General features: G+C 43.5%; 1 protein-coding gene across 2 annotated transcripts in view; it reads left to right on the top strand.

Annotated features, from left to right (window-relative positions):
- Positions 1-13,174, top strand: part of PKIB (cAMP-dependent protein kinase inhibitor beta) — a 79,294-nt gene that overhangs the window by 44,666 nt on the left and 21,454 nt on the right. The window lies entirely within an intron of this gene.

Below are 13,174 nucleotides of genomic sequence, written 5' to 3'. Positions count from 1 at the left end.
CCCAAGCTTTCTTTCTGACCTTTTGAGCTTGCAGGGTCTCTGCTGCTAGCTCTAGGTTTCTCTTTAGGTCCTTCCTTAAAGAGTCTATATATGTCACAACGTCTTGTGGGTCATCCCGGGTGATCTGCTCCCAATTTTGTTTGATCAAATCAAGGGGCCCTTTCACCCTTCTCCCAAATAAAAGTTCAAATGGACTGAACCCGGTACTGGCTTGTGGCACTGATCGATAAGCAAACAAAAGGGATTGCAGCTTCTGGTCCCAATTGTTTGGATTCTCTGCCAAGTAAGCCCTAATCATGCGCATTAGAGTCCCATTGAACTTCTCAGTTAACCCATTACTTTCAGGATGATAGGCAGTGGTTTCCTTGTGCTTAATTCCACAGATTTGCCATAAGCGTTTCATGAGCTTTGATGTGAACGATGCGCCCAAATCTGTGATTATTTCTGAGGCAAATCCCATCCTGGACATATACCCCACCAAGGCATCTGCCACTGTGTTAGTTTCAATGTTAGTCAAGGGTATGGCTTCAGGGTACCTTGTGGCATGGTCCACAATGGTGAGAATGAACCTGTTCCCCCTCTTTGTGGCCTTGGGCAAAGGTCCCACAATATCCACCCCTATGCATTTGAACGGAGTGTCAATCACAGGCAAAGGGCACAACTTTGCTTTGGTCCTGTCGCGGCTATTCCCCTGCCTTTGACACACATCACATTGTTTACAGAACTCCCTGATCTGCTTCCCTATGTCAGGCCAGTAAAAATTCTGTGTGATTCTCTGCTGTGTTTTGTTCACCCCTAAGTGCGCAGCAAACATGTCAGAGTGCCCCCTTTGTAAGATCATGGGGCGATACTTTTCAGGCACCACTAGCTGACTTCTGATCCCATCTCCCCCTTTTGAGATATTCCTCAGGGTCTCTCTATACAAAATCCCCTTTTCCTCTAGAAATCTCACTGGGGTTTCAGGTGTTAGCTGGGCGTCAGTCACCTGTTCAAAACACTTTTGGAGAGTGGCGTCTGCCTTTTGCTCTTGTCCAAACCTGCTGTCTGTGGCTAAGGTTTCCACCACAGCTTCTGAACTCCCCTCTGCTTCCGTCTCTGGCTCATCATTACCCCCCTGAACTGTCCCCGTGGTGGCTTGTGAGCGTGTAATCACTAGCACCCGTTTCACATGTTCAGCCAGGTCATTTCCCACGAGCACGGCTGCTGGCAGAGTCGATGAAATTGCTAGCCGCCAAACTCCCCTCCAGCCTTGAAAGTTGACAGGTACCTCCGCGACTGGCAGAGAGATCACCTGCCCCTCAATCCCTGCCACCTTCATGCTCCCATTTGGGATTACATATTCCCTAGGAATAATATCTGGATGGCACAGGGTCACCTGGGAACAAGTGTCCCGCAGCCCCCGATACTGACGGTCAAGTATTCCTACGTCCACCCCTGCTGTCTCAAACAACTGAGAATCTGTTCTCACCAGCAGGCAGCGCCTGACCTCTTCAAGAGGACCATTTTCCTCAGCCTGATCAGCAGATGTAGCTGTTCCAGATTGAGTAGCCATGGCAACAGGCTCCCTCAGTGACAATGAGCCTTGCTCTTTCTGGACACAGAACACAGCTTTTGGCTTGGTTCCACTCGAATCCTGAGGCACAATTCCTTTTAGCTGCTTTAATTTCTCACACTCTGAGATTAGATGACCCTTTCCCTGACAGAAATAACATTTTCTGGTGTATTTTGATTCTCTCTCATCTTGTTTTGGTTTTCCCTCCAAAATCTGAGGTCTTGGTTTCATGTCTGAGGGCTTCCCTTCACCATGGGCCCCTCCCCCTTGCTGGCTTTTCCCTGGTCCCTGAGAGTACTTGCTGTAGGTTTCTTTGGGTTTTCCTACAGATTTCTCCTCACCTAAGGGCTTTCTTATCTGGTAAATAAAATCTGCAATCTCGGCTGCTTCTGCCACAGATTTTGGTTTCCTTTTCCTCACCTGGAATTTCAGTTCCCCATGCAGGACTGAATAGAACTGTTCCAGCGCTATCAAGTCTTTGAGCTGCTGAAAGGTCTCTGTCCCCTCCTGAGATAGCCATTTCTCTAGCAGCCTCACCAATTGAGCCCCCACTTGGGTAAAAGTCTGCTCTGGTTTCTTTGTGAGGGACCTGAATCTTTGCCTCAGCTGTTCCGCATTTATCCCATGTCTTGCAAACACCAGTTTTTTAAACTCTGCAAAATCTTTCATCAGTCCCTCTGGCATCTCTGAATAGACTTCGGCCAGGCTACCACTGATTAAAGATCGCATGATGGTCATCTTCTCAGTTTCCCTCACTGAGAAGTCCACAAACGCTCTTTCCACTAAGGAAAAGAACACCTCAGGACAATCTCCCTTGTGGTACACAGGGAATTTCTTCAGGTCAGCTTTAGACAATTGGCCTCCCTCAGAATCCCTATTGTTATTATTGTTCTGGTTCATCATTTCCAATTTCCTTAATTCAAACGCCATCCTTTCTTTTTCCAGAGCAATTTTCTCTCTCTCCATTCTTTCTTCCCTCTCCATTCTCTCTCTCTCTCTCTCTAATTCAAATTGCCGTTGTTTCTCTCTTTCCCTTTCCTCCATTTTTTCTCTCTCTAATCTTTCCTCCATTTCAAATTGCCTCATCCTCAGTTCATGCTGTTGGGCTATGAGCAATTTTCTGAGTTCTGGGTTCTGTTCTCCCGTGCTGTCACCTTGCACTGAGCCAAATTCATCCTCAGAACCTTGGTCTACCTGGGGGTCTTTCACTTCACCCATTTCTGCCATCTGGCTTCGAGTCAAGGGCATAATCCCCCCTCAGAACAGGCTGCTTTCAAAAGTCAAGCCTCAAAATAAAACGACCACTTTTTTTTTCTTTTGCCTCAGAACCAGCTTTCTCTATAGATTGCTGCTGTCCTTCAGCACTACTTGCAACAGTTGCGAGCTAGAGTCTACCCCCCTCTGCTGGGCCTCTCAGCAGACAAGCTAGCTCACTGCTATTTCACAGTTTTGCCTCAGCTTTTTTCCCGCCAAAAACAGGCTGCCTCAGAGCTCCCTAATCTAGCCCCCAATCTGAGGTTACACGTTCTTCTACTAGTGCACCCCCCCGTGAGGCACACCTAGAAGATTACCTACGCACTCTCAGATTGTCCCTGACTAGACCCCCCTTGCTCTGGGCACACTTGCCAAGGCTTTGCTGTACCACTGGACAACTGGACCAGTCGTATCCCACACGCTGGACACCAATCAATGTGACAAACCCAGACCTACTGGGATCTGCCACACGTTAACTAAGCTGCCACCAACCATTCCCTATAAGAAGTCACACAGACCAGGGATGGATTTTTAAACAAATAAAAGAACAAGGTTTATTTAAATCACACACAGGGAAAATAAAACGATCAGGTGAATAAGATATAGTAACGTGGCTTAGTCTCATTCATACATGCATACAGTTTGGTTCACACAGAACCCTTAACTTGAAGCACAGACCCTGAACCTATCAGTTCTGGCTAACCAACAGACACCTGAACCTATCAGGTTGGTACTCTGACACACAGTAGTACCCTGTCTGACACACAGACTCCCACACCAGCTTCTTCTTCCCAGCTGCTGCTTCGTCTGCTTCCCAGCATCTCCTCTTCTCCACACACGCATCACATATATATACAGTACAGCCCCTCCTCCTGATGTCCCGCCTTCCACTCCCCATAGGATGGAACTTTCCCTCCAAACCCATGACAGACAGGTAACATCAGTGCTGTATGTAACAGATAGGAGCATTATATGGATCACTATTTCTTTTCCTTACCCCAAATATGGATGATACCTTATTTCTACACCAGGAGTGGGCAAAGTGTGGCCTTCTGGATAGTGTCTGACTGCAAATCCTCTCAATCCTTGCTAGCATAGCCTGTGTGAGAATGCCAGAATTGCAGTCCACCATCTAAAGAGTTATTCTATATGTCAGAAAGTATGTATCAGAAGGTATGCAGGGGTGACTGCAATAACTACCGTGGCATCTCTCTTCTTAGCGTTGTAGGGAAGCTGCTTGCCCGTGTTGTGCTGAAGAGGCTCCAGGTGCTTGCAGATAGTCTATCCAGAATCAGTGTGGATTTCGAGCTAATAGATCCACCACTGACATGGTATTCTCCGTCAGTTGCAGCAGAAATGCAGGGAACAACAACAGCCATTCTTTGTGGCCTTCATAAATCTCACAAAGGCCTTTGATTTGGTTAGCAGGGGTGGACTTTTTAAAATACAGTGGTGCCCCGCTATACGCTTACCCCACATGACGTCGAAATCGCTTTACGATGACATTTTTGCAATCACTATTGCGATCGCAAAATGATGGTTCCTATGGAGGAAATCCGCATTACGTTGATTAGGAGCCTGCTTCTCGAACCGTTTGTTCGCTATACAATGATTTTTCCAGTTCCGCAAAATGGCTTCTCTCCGCAAAATGGCTTCCCTCCCTTCTCAAAATGGCTGCTTTCCGGAGGGAATCTTCACATTACAGTGATTTTGAACAGCTGATTGGCAATTCTGTATGGGCAATCTTCGCTGGACGATGAGGTATTTCCCCCATTGGAACGCATTGACTGGTTTTCAGCTACCATGTTCTCTAGACTCACAAAGAGAGTATGGCTCAATAAGAAGCTGACGACATATACCAAGATCCAGGTCTATAGAGCCTGCGTCCTCAGCACACTCCTGTACTGCAGTGAGTCCTGGACCCTTTGTGCACAGCAGGAGAGGAAGCTGAACACGTTCCATATGCGTTGCCTCCAACGGATTTTTGGTATCACCTGGCAGGACAAAGTTCCAAATAGAGTAGTCCCAGAACGAGCTGGAATTTTTAGCATATATACATTACTGAAACAGTGACGTCTATGCTGGCTTGGCTGACGGTTGGATTCCAAAGGATCTCCTGTATGGAGAATTAGTGCAGGGAAATCGCCCCAGAGGGAGACCACAGCTGCGATACAAGGACATCTGCAAGCAGGATCTGAAGGTCTTAGGAATGGACCTCAACAGATGGGAAACCTTGACATCTGAGCATTCAGCCTGGAGGCAGGCGTTGCATCACGGCCTCTCCCAATTTGAAGAGACCCTTGTCCAGCAGGCCGAGGCAAAGAGGAAGTCACAAAAGCAGCAAAATCAGGGAGCTGGACAGGGGACAGATTGGATTTGTCTTCAGTGTGGAAGGGATTGTCACTCTCGAATTGGCCTCCTCAGCCACACTAGACGCTGTTCCAAGTCCTCCATACAGAGCACGTTGCCATAGTCTTTTGAGACTGAAGGATGCCTAATGTATCCTATATTTTTTCCAAACTTGCATAATCAGTTGCAGTAATGGTTGACTCTTACCATATTGCAGTTATCAATGATAATATGTGCTTGCCTGTAATTTCATTTATAATCTGTTACCATTACTCTCAATTTCACTACAATTATACTTAGGAGAAATAGTATATAAAATATTATATATTGTACATGTACATGCACCAAATATTATGTGCAATGAGAATCATACTTTCTATTGAAAATGCAACCACACATATTTCTATGTAGTGGGAAGCCCAGTTGATTTCAGAGTACTTGTTACTGGAAAGTATGTGCAGAGTTGCAGCTGAAATTAATTTTACTGAATCGCTTATCAACCACAATCTGTTTAAATCATCACTAAATAATGCATTTTCTGTGGTATCCTTGGTGCTCTCAATAGATAAAAATAATTTCTTTGTTTTTCAAATGACTCCCACATGTCAATGGGCATACTGTACATCCATACCATAATTAGATGAGTTATTGCACTTAACCTATAGCAAGTGTTCAATCTGTGTCAGTTGCTTACTCATCAAAGTGAACAAGTGAACTGTGCTTCCACTATGCTTTTGAAAGTCTGGACATTTTGTAGCCTGTCATCCATAAGGACCTTTTGAGAGAAAGTATTTCTTTCTACTGGGTTTACTGCAATAGGCGCGCGACAGGACAGAGACGGCATTTGTCGCCCTGTGTGATGACCTACTGAGGGAGGCCGACAGGGGCAAAGTGTCTCTGCTGGTCCTGCTCGATATCTCAGCGGCCTTCGATACCATTGACTACGGTATCCTCCTGGGGAGGCTCTCCGAGTTGGGAATAGGTAGCTTGGCATTGGCCTGGCTCTATTCCTTCTTGGAGGACCGCCCCCAGAGAGTGCAGCTTGGGGAGAGTGTCTCGGCCCCGTGGAGTCTCAATTGTGGGGTTCCACAGGGGTTGATTATCTCCCCAATGCTGTTTAACATCTACATGAGGCCGCTGGGTGGGGTCATCAGGAGGTGTGGAGCCCGGTGTCACCAGTATGCTGATGACACTCAGCTCTACATCTCTTTTCCACCTACCGCAGGAGATGCCATCCTGTCCCTTCAGCGCTGCCTGGGGACTGTACTGCAATGGATGCAGGAGAACGGGCTGAGGCTGAACCCGGACAAGACGGAGGTGCTGAGGGTGGGCGCCCCCACAGTTGGGGGTTTGGGAAACTCCCTCACTTGGGGGGGGTGACTCTTCCCGCCAGGGATGGGGTCCGCAGCTTGGGGATCCATCTGGACCCGGCGCTCACCATGGAATCCCAGGTGGCGTCGGTGGTCCGCACCACCTTTTTCCACCTCAGGCGGATAGCCCAGCTGTGGTCCTACCTTGATGTGGGGGCGCTCACTACCTTGGTGCATGCGCTCGTAATCTCGAGATTAGACCACTGCAATGCGCTCTACGTGGGGCTACCTTTGAGGCTGCTGCGGAAATTACAGGTGGTGCAGAATGCGGTGGCCAGATTACTTAGTGGTGTGAAAAAACACCAACATATTTCACCCACTCTGGCCGCATTGCACTGGCTGCCCATCCGATTCCGCATCAACTTCAAAGTGTTGATGCTTACCTATAAAGCCCTAAACGGTTTAGGGCCTCGATACCTGGCGGAACGCCTACTCCCACCAAGATCTACCCGTGTCACTCGTGCGAGCCAGGAGGTGAGGCTGAGGAGCCTAACGCCGAGGGAGGCCCGGAAGGAAAAGACAAGAAACCGGGCCTTCTTGGCGGTGGCTCCTCGCCTCTGGAACAACTTACCTCCTGAGATTCGCGGGGCTCCCTCGCTGGGTACTTTTAAGAAGCAATTAAAAACTTGGATGTTTCGGCAGGCCTTTCTATCACATAACTCATGACCTCTTTCTTTCCTTCTTTACTGTTCTTGTTTTGTGTTTTGGCATCGTAATGTATTGTTTTTATGATTTAGAACTATTTACATTGTTTACTATATTATTTTTAAGGTTGTTAGCCGCCTAGAGTGGTCCTCGCTTGACCAGATAGGCGGGATATAAATAAATAAAATAAAATAAAATAAATAAATAAATTTATTCAGAATATCTTGTCACAAGGATTCAGGATTGGCCCTCTCATTAGGCAGAGTCAGGCGGCTGCAAAACATTTGGGGCCAGCTCTCTAAAGGCTACATGTACATAAATAACTCTCCTCAACCTTACAAGGATCTTTTGGACAAAAATAAACATTTCCTCTTCTTAAAATAAAATGGGAACATCTTGAGAGCTAGGAAAGAAAGTCAGCAAAACCTTGTGACAACAAGCAGGAGGGGGAAATTGTTAGTTGGGGTAATAAAGATTAATTGTTTCTATAGAATCAAGATCACAAGGAGCCAAAATAGCTCAAGTGACTCTGCCAAACCTTCCAGTTATACTTGATGCCAACTTCTTTTCTAAAGCAAGATTAAATAGTTCCCGCAGTCACTTGGAGCAGATGAAGGGCTACAGTGAAGTGGCTAAACTGTTTGGAAAAAAGTCACCTTTTTCATTTCATTGCTAATGACTTCATCAGTAAAGTGGTTACAATAAACAGTGCCTGCCTTTTGAATAAGAACATAATTGTTTCAAGGGGCAAGAATGAGTTATTGGTATTGTATAGTTTTTTTTTTTTATTTGTCTTATTTATAGGCTGCCTTTCTCCCAATTAGGGGACTCTGGCTCACAGTATTAAAAAGGATAGAATTGAAAATGCAGTATGATAGACATTAAAAACAATTAAACTATAAAACTGACTAAAATACACTGAATAATTAAAAGAAGTAAAACAGAAGTTCAAGCTCACCTTTATGTGGTGCTATCTTATATGTATTGCTGCTGCTAGTTTTCTTTTTATTGTTTTTTTTAAATATCTTCATGTTGTCCCCACTTTGAAATTATTATTGTTAGCCATGGGGGATGTCTTTCAAATGGAGATGTGGGGTATACCTATTTTAAAATACATACCTTTCCCTCTTTCATTACCTTGCATGAAAAGTTTGCAAGCCTCTAGTTGTCTGCCACTGCAAATAAATGGTGAAAGAACTTCCAGATATTTATTCTTGTGGCGTATTGACAGTTAAAACAAGTAGCCAGATATGCCCTTGTTGATCCATGTTGCAGTGATTTACTCATTTTGACCATTGGTCTCAATTTGGTTTCTTAAAGAGAGAGTGTGTGTGTCTTTTGTGGTACCATAAGACATATCTGGCTACAGAGCCAGATGTTGGGAATTTGATTCCTCGTTGTGTCTCCTGTGAATAAAACCAGCCTGTGTGGTCTAAGGCAAGCTGCACAGTCCTAGAACTACCTCCAGAAGAAAGGAATGGTAAACAACTTATAAAAAGAAAACCCTGAAAAGGGTAATAGTAAGTCAGAACTGACTTGACAATATATCACAATTATTTACAAGACTAAGAAGTTTTGTTTGGTATAAGCTATTATGGACTTTAGCTTATTTCTTCAGGTTCAAGCATTATTTAGTAGATAATGAGAGTTGGCACATTGTCAATTACAGTCAATGACACGTTGCCTGTTATTTTGATAGGAAGTTATGGTTTAGAAAGTATTGATTCTGGCAAGAGATTTGTGCCGTTGGGGTATTTGTTAGTGAAAGGGAATATTGTTCCAATAGATCGTAAAATGAGGGAAACAATGAAAGATCTGCATTCTTCACAGGAGTGCATATGTGCTAATGCATAGTCTACATCCATGTCTATTCACATTCTGCCATTTTTAACATAGGTTTAGGGTTGAATAGATTTTGGAGAAACTGGATTAAGTGATAGGCTAATATGCTTGTCAGTATCTAGTTAAAAGGAGCCTGTTCCATCTTGCTATTAGACCCAGCACAGTGCAGGAACTACTATTGGATTTTAATGAGGGACTCTTGGCTAAGAACTGTGTGACCCTGGGCCATTTACTAGGTTGCAAGCTAATCTGTGACACAGGGATATATGTGAGGATAAACTAAGTCATGTATGCTGCTTTAAGCTTCTTGGAGAATGAGGATATAAATACCTCTGCTCAGCTTCTGATGAAAATATGCATGGTGTATAGTGAATGGAGCTTTTATTCTTTTTTTTTTTTTTTTGAAGGAGAGGATAAATGATATAATTGCCAAATTCTCATTTATAGAAGTTACTCATTGTTAGAAACCTGATGGACCTAGAAGATAGGCTTCCATCTCTTTGGTCTATAGTGATACTTGGCTGTGTAGTTTCAGTAGGATTGACCTTGCAGTTTTCTGTAGTATAATAAATTGGTAACATTAATATGGAAGCAGGTGTTGGTGTTTGTCTCCAAGATGGACTTCATACCAGATATGCCCAAATTTAATTTCACCCTCACTATAATGACACAACAGGCTAGGTGTTAGGATGGGAAATGATTTATTATCCATAAATTCACAGGGGGCTAGAAGTGCTAAACAAGGCAGTTCAGAAACATCGTGGAATGCTGAGCAAATTAGCTGTGCAGGTGCAGTTATTTGCAGAAGTATTAATTTCAAAGACAAGGGACTCCTTCAAAGGAAAGCCTATTTGTGGGGTATGAGCTTCTAACGGTGAGAGCATCCCCAATTGCTAGCAAAATTGCTGACATATTATTTGGTTCTGCCAGCATGTGCTGAGCGGTAGACATAGTGAATCATATCCCTAAAGTGGTTCTAAAGAAAGAGAGTGAGAAAAGCTTGGATTGGTGTATTAATGCTCATTGAAACCGATAAAGATGCTTTGGGGATGTGTGTGTCAGAGAGGGACACCTCAGATCCCTCAATGAAACTGGGACACATTGGCACTTGCCAGAAGGAGACATGCTGGCTTCATTAAGTCTTAGTTTTGTAATCCCCGTTTTTCTCATTATTATTAACTAGTAGGCATTATCCACCTTCACATGACTTAGAAACCCCTCACTCTGCACAACACCAGGTACTATTGCTCTGCCACCACCAACCTAGACAAGTTTTTCTGTCCCCTGACCCAACTACCAACCCAGTGCCTTTTCTGCCCTACAGAGCCAAGCACTCTTCCTCTTTCTTTTGCTGTTCCTCTTTGCTCTTGCTCTCCACTCCTCTCCTTTCTTGATGATCATTTTGTCCCTTCACGCCTCTGCTCATTCAGTATTTCCTTTTAATGATTGTTCACCCCATTTACCAGTGAACAGGATTGTTCTCCCTCATTTACAACCCTCTAACCTTTCTCAGGACCCTGCAGAAGGAAGCAGAAATTTCAGCCAGCATGCTATTTGTTCTAAAGCAGTGGTTCCCAACCTTCTTTAATGCAGGTGTTCTTGGACTGAAATTCCCAGAAGTCTTCATTACCAGCTGTCCTGGGCAGGGTTTGTGGGACTGCAGTACAAGAACATATGGGTGTTGCCCAAGTGCCCAGTGTAGAGCCCAACCAGTGCTCTACAGCAATGGTAGCCAACCTTCGGCCTCCAGATGTTCTTGGACTTCAAGTCCCAGAAATCCTGGTCAGCAGAGGTGGTGGTGAAGGTTTCTGGGAATTGTAGTCCAAGAACATCTGGAGACCCAAGGTTGGGGACCACTGCTCTACAGTATACCTGCCCATGTAGATCTGCCTGGAGGCCCTTTGAAGTAAATATTAGAGCTGTGCATTTTTGTGGTTTTGGATTACAGTTATCAAAATGCCCCAGACAACATGGCCATAAGGAATTGTGGAAGTTATGGGCCAAAACTGCAGATGTACCTAGCTAGGGCAAATGATATTTCCTCTTTGGTGATTCGGGAGGTCTGTCTCCTAGTGTCTGAAGATACTACTGTAGGTTACAGGCCAATTTAAAATAACTAAAATGAATTAGATCAATTGGGAAGAATAATCCTGATGTAAAAAGCTGTGATCATCCTCTCTGGCTAAACAATGGGAGATAGGAAATCAAATGTATGTTTTAATGAAAGATTAGGCACTACAGGCATTACACCTTGCATTGCTTTATCTACAGATAGCAATAGGACTTTTGTATTTCTTGGACTTTAGACCGCAAAATTATTCAGGAATTATCCCAGTCAGAATTCTGGAGGCTGTCACCAAGAAATTAGTCTCCACATGAGTTTCATTTTTTATTTTTTTTTTACAGTTGAGAAATGTGCTCGGATATTTGGTTTGAGCATTCAAACTACATTCTTCCTTAGTAGACCATACCTTATTTGTTAGTTTATCTCAACTAGCACTTATGTTTCAATACATTTACTCATAAACTGTGATATGAATAAGAATAAAACGTTTGCTCACTCACAGTTCTTCTTAATATAAAACAAAGAACATATTTTGTGTAAATGTTGTTATATGACTGGGTTTAACTGCTTAATTTACTTCATTATTAACTAACTGATTGGTTACATTGCTGACAAAACATTTCTTGTCACTGTTCGCTTCTGACAGACTCCAACTGAACAGAAACCTGACTGGAAAAAAATTAGGAAAAAAAGACCTCTGAGGTATAGAGGGAAACAATTTGCCACTACTGACTTGCCTGATAGCAACCCCAGTCCAGAAAAGTCCTTTTCATCTGAAACCTCTTAAGGCTTTATATGAGGGTGCAATACATCCAACAGAATGATGGCTCTTTCGGTCATTTTGTTCCTTTGAAGAAGGCAGAGAAAATCAGTGAGAAGAGCTAAACTCTGTGGGAACATTGCGTTTTCATCTGATTCTTCCTTTTCACATCTCCTATGTGTGAATTAAAGAGTTCTCAAGCATGGCTCTTGTTAATTTATAACTGAAATTCCCATCCATTGTATTGATTTAGAAGTAATCTGTTGTATCCATTCCAGATCTGTTTTTCAGAGGTCTGTCATTTGAGGGCCTCCAAAGAAAAAGGGGGAAAGGTGGAGAGGAAGAAAAGGAGAAAAGAAAAAGAGAAAGGAAATAGACAAAAACTGTTTAGAAAGAGAAAGTAAATAATGAAACAGGTTGTTTGCATCTAGGCACTGCTTGCTATATCCTTTTTACCACACAAAAGAAGAAAATGTAGAATTCTCACTTCAGAACTACAGCAGGTTATGAAAGAACTCACTGTATCTCCTAAGGATAAATGTGTGTGCTTTCATTCCCCTTCTTTGTCTCTAAATCTTTGTTTTATTTTATTTTATTTTTTGAAATCTGGTTGGTATCAGGTGTTAAAAGCAAGGTAATTTAAGAGTTGCTATGGCAACTTCTCTCTTGAACAGGATGACAGAAGCATCTTTGTACTGGAAAAGCATCCAAATCCAGGATAATAACCTGCACGTAAACAAGTACTTTATATTCCCCAGCCTTCCATTTTAGAAGTAATTATGCTTTGTTTTTGTTTTTTTGTTTTTGTTTTTTTGAAGGCTTAAATTATGTTTCTAACTCCAGTTACCCAAAGGAGATTGGTGGGGGAGCAGGTTCTCCTGGGCGGTTTTTATGATGGCTTTGTGCCGTACTGTTGCTTGACACTGGATTATCTGGTGTGTCGGGTGTTAATTCAGCATAACTGTAAGCAACTAGGCCTGACCCTAAGGGTGGGTGGAAGGAGATGCCTTATAAAATGGACCACGGGTGGTTTGTGATTATTGCGGGTGGATGAGTTTCACCTAAAACAGACTCCCTGCAGCCTCAAAGAACTAATGGGTGACTGGGAATGTTTGTTGCCTTCCCTGTTTGTGTTCACAGAACAGAGCTTGTCTACTTCCACTTTCCCTTTGCAGTTCTCTAAAACAATTTTGAGGATTGAAAATGGTATGTAATGTAATGTAATGCAGGGAGCCTGTGATTAGAAGAAATCAAACTCACCTCTTACATGAAATAGGGATGGGCAAAAACTGCTGATTTGGCAGTTCGGCACAGTTTGTTTTTTTGGCTGAGCAGCT

This window comes from Pogona vitticeps, chromosome 1, assembly GCF_051106095.1.
Source record: "Pogona vitticeps strain Pit_001003342236 chromosome 1, PviZW2.1, whole genome shotgun sequence".
NCBI lineage: Eukaryota > Metazoa > Chordata > Lepidosauria > Squamata > Agamidae > Pogona > Pogona vitticeps.
The sequence above is the reverse complement of the archived record's forward strand: the minus strand, read 5'-3'. Positions and strand labels throughout refer to the sequence as shown.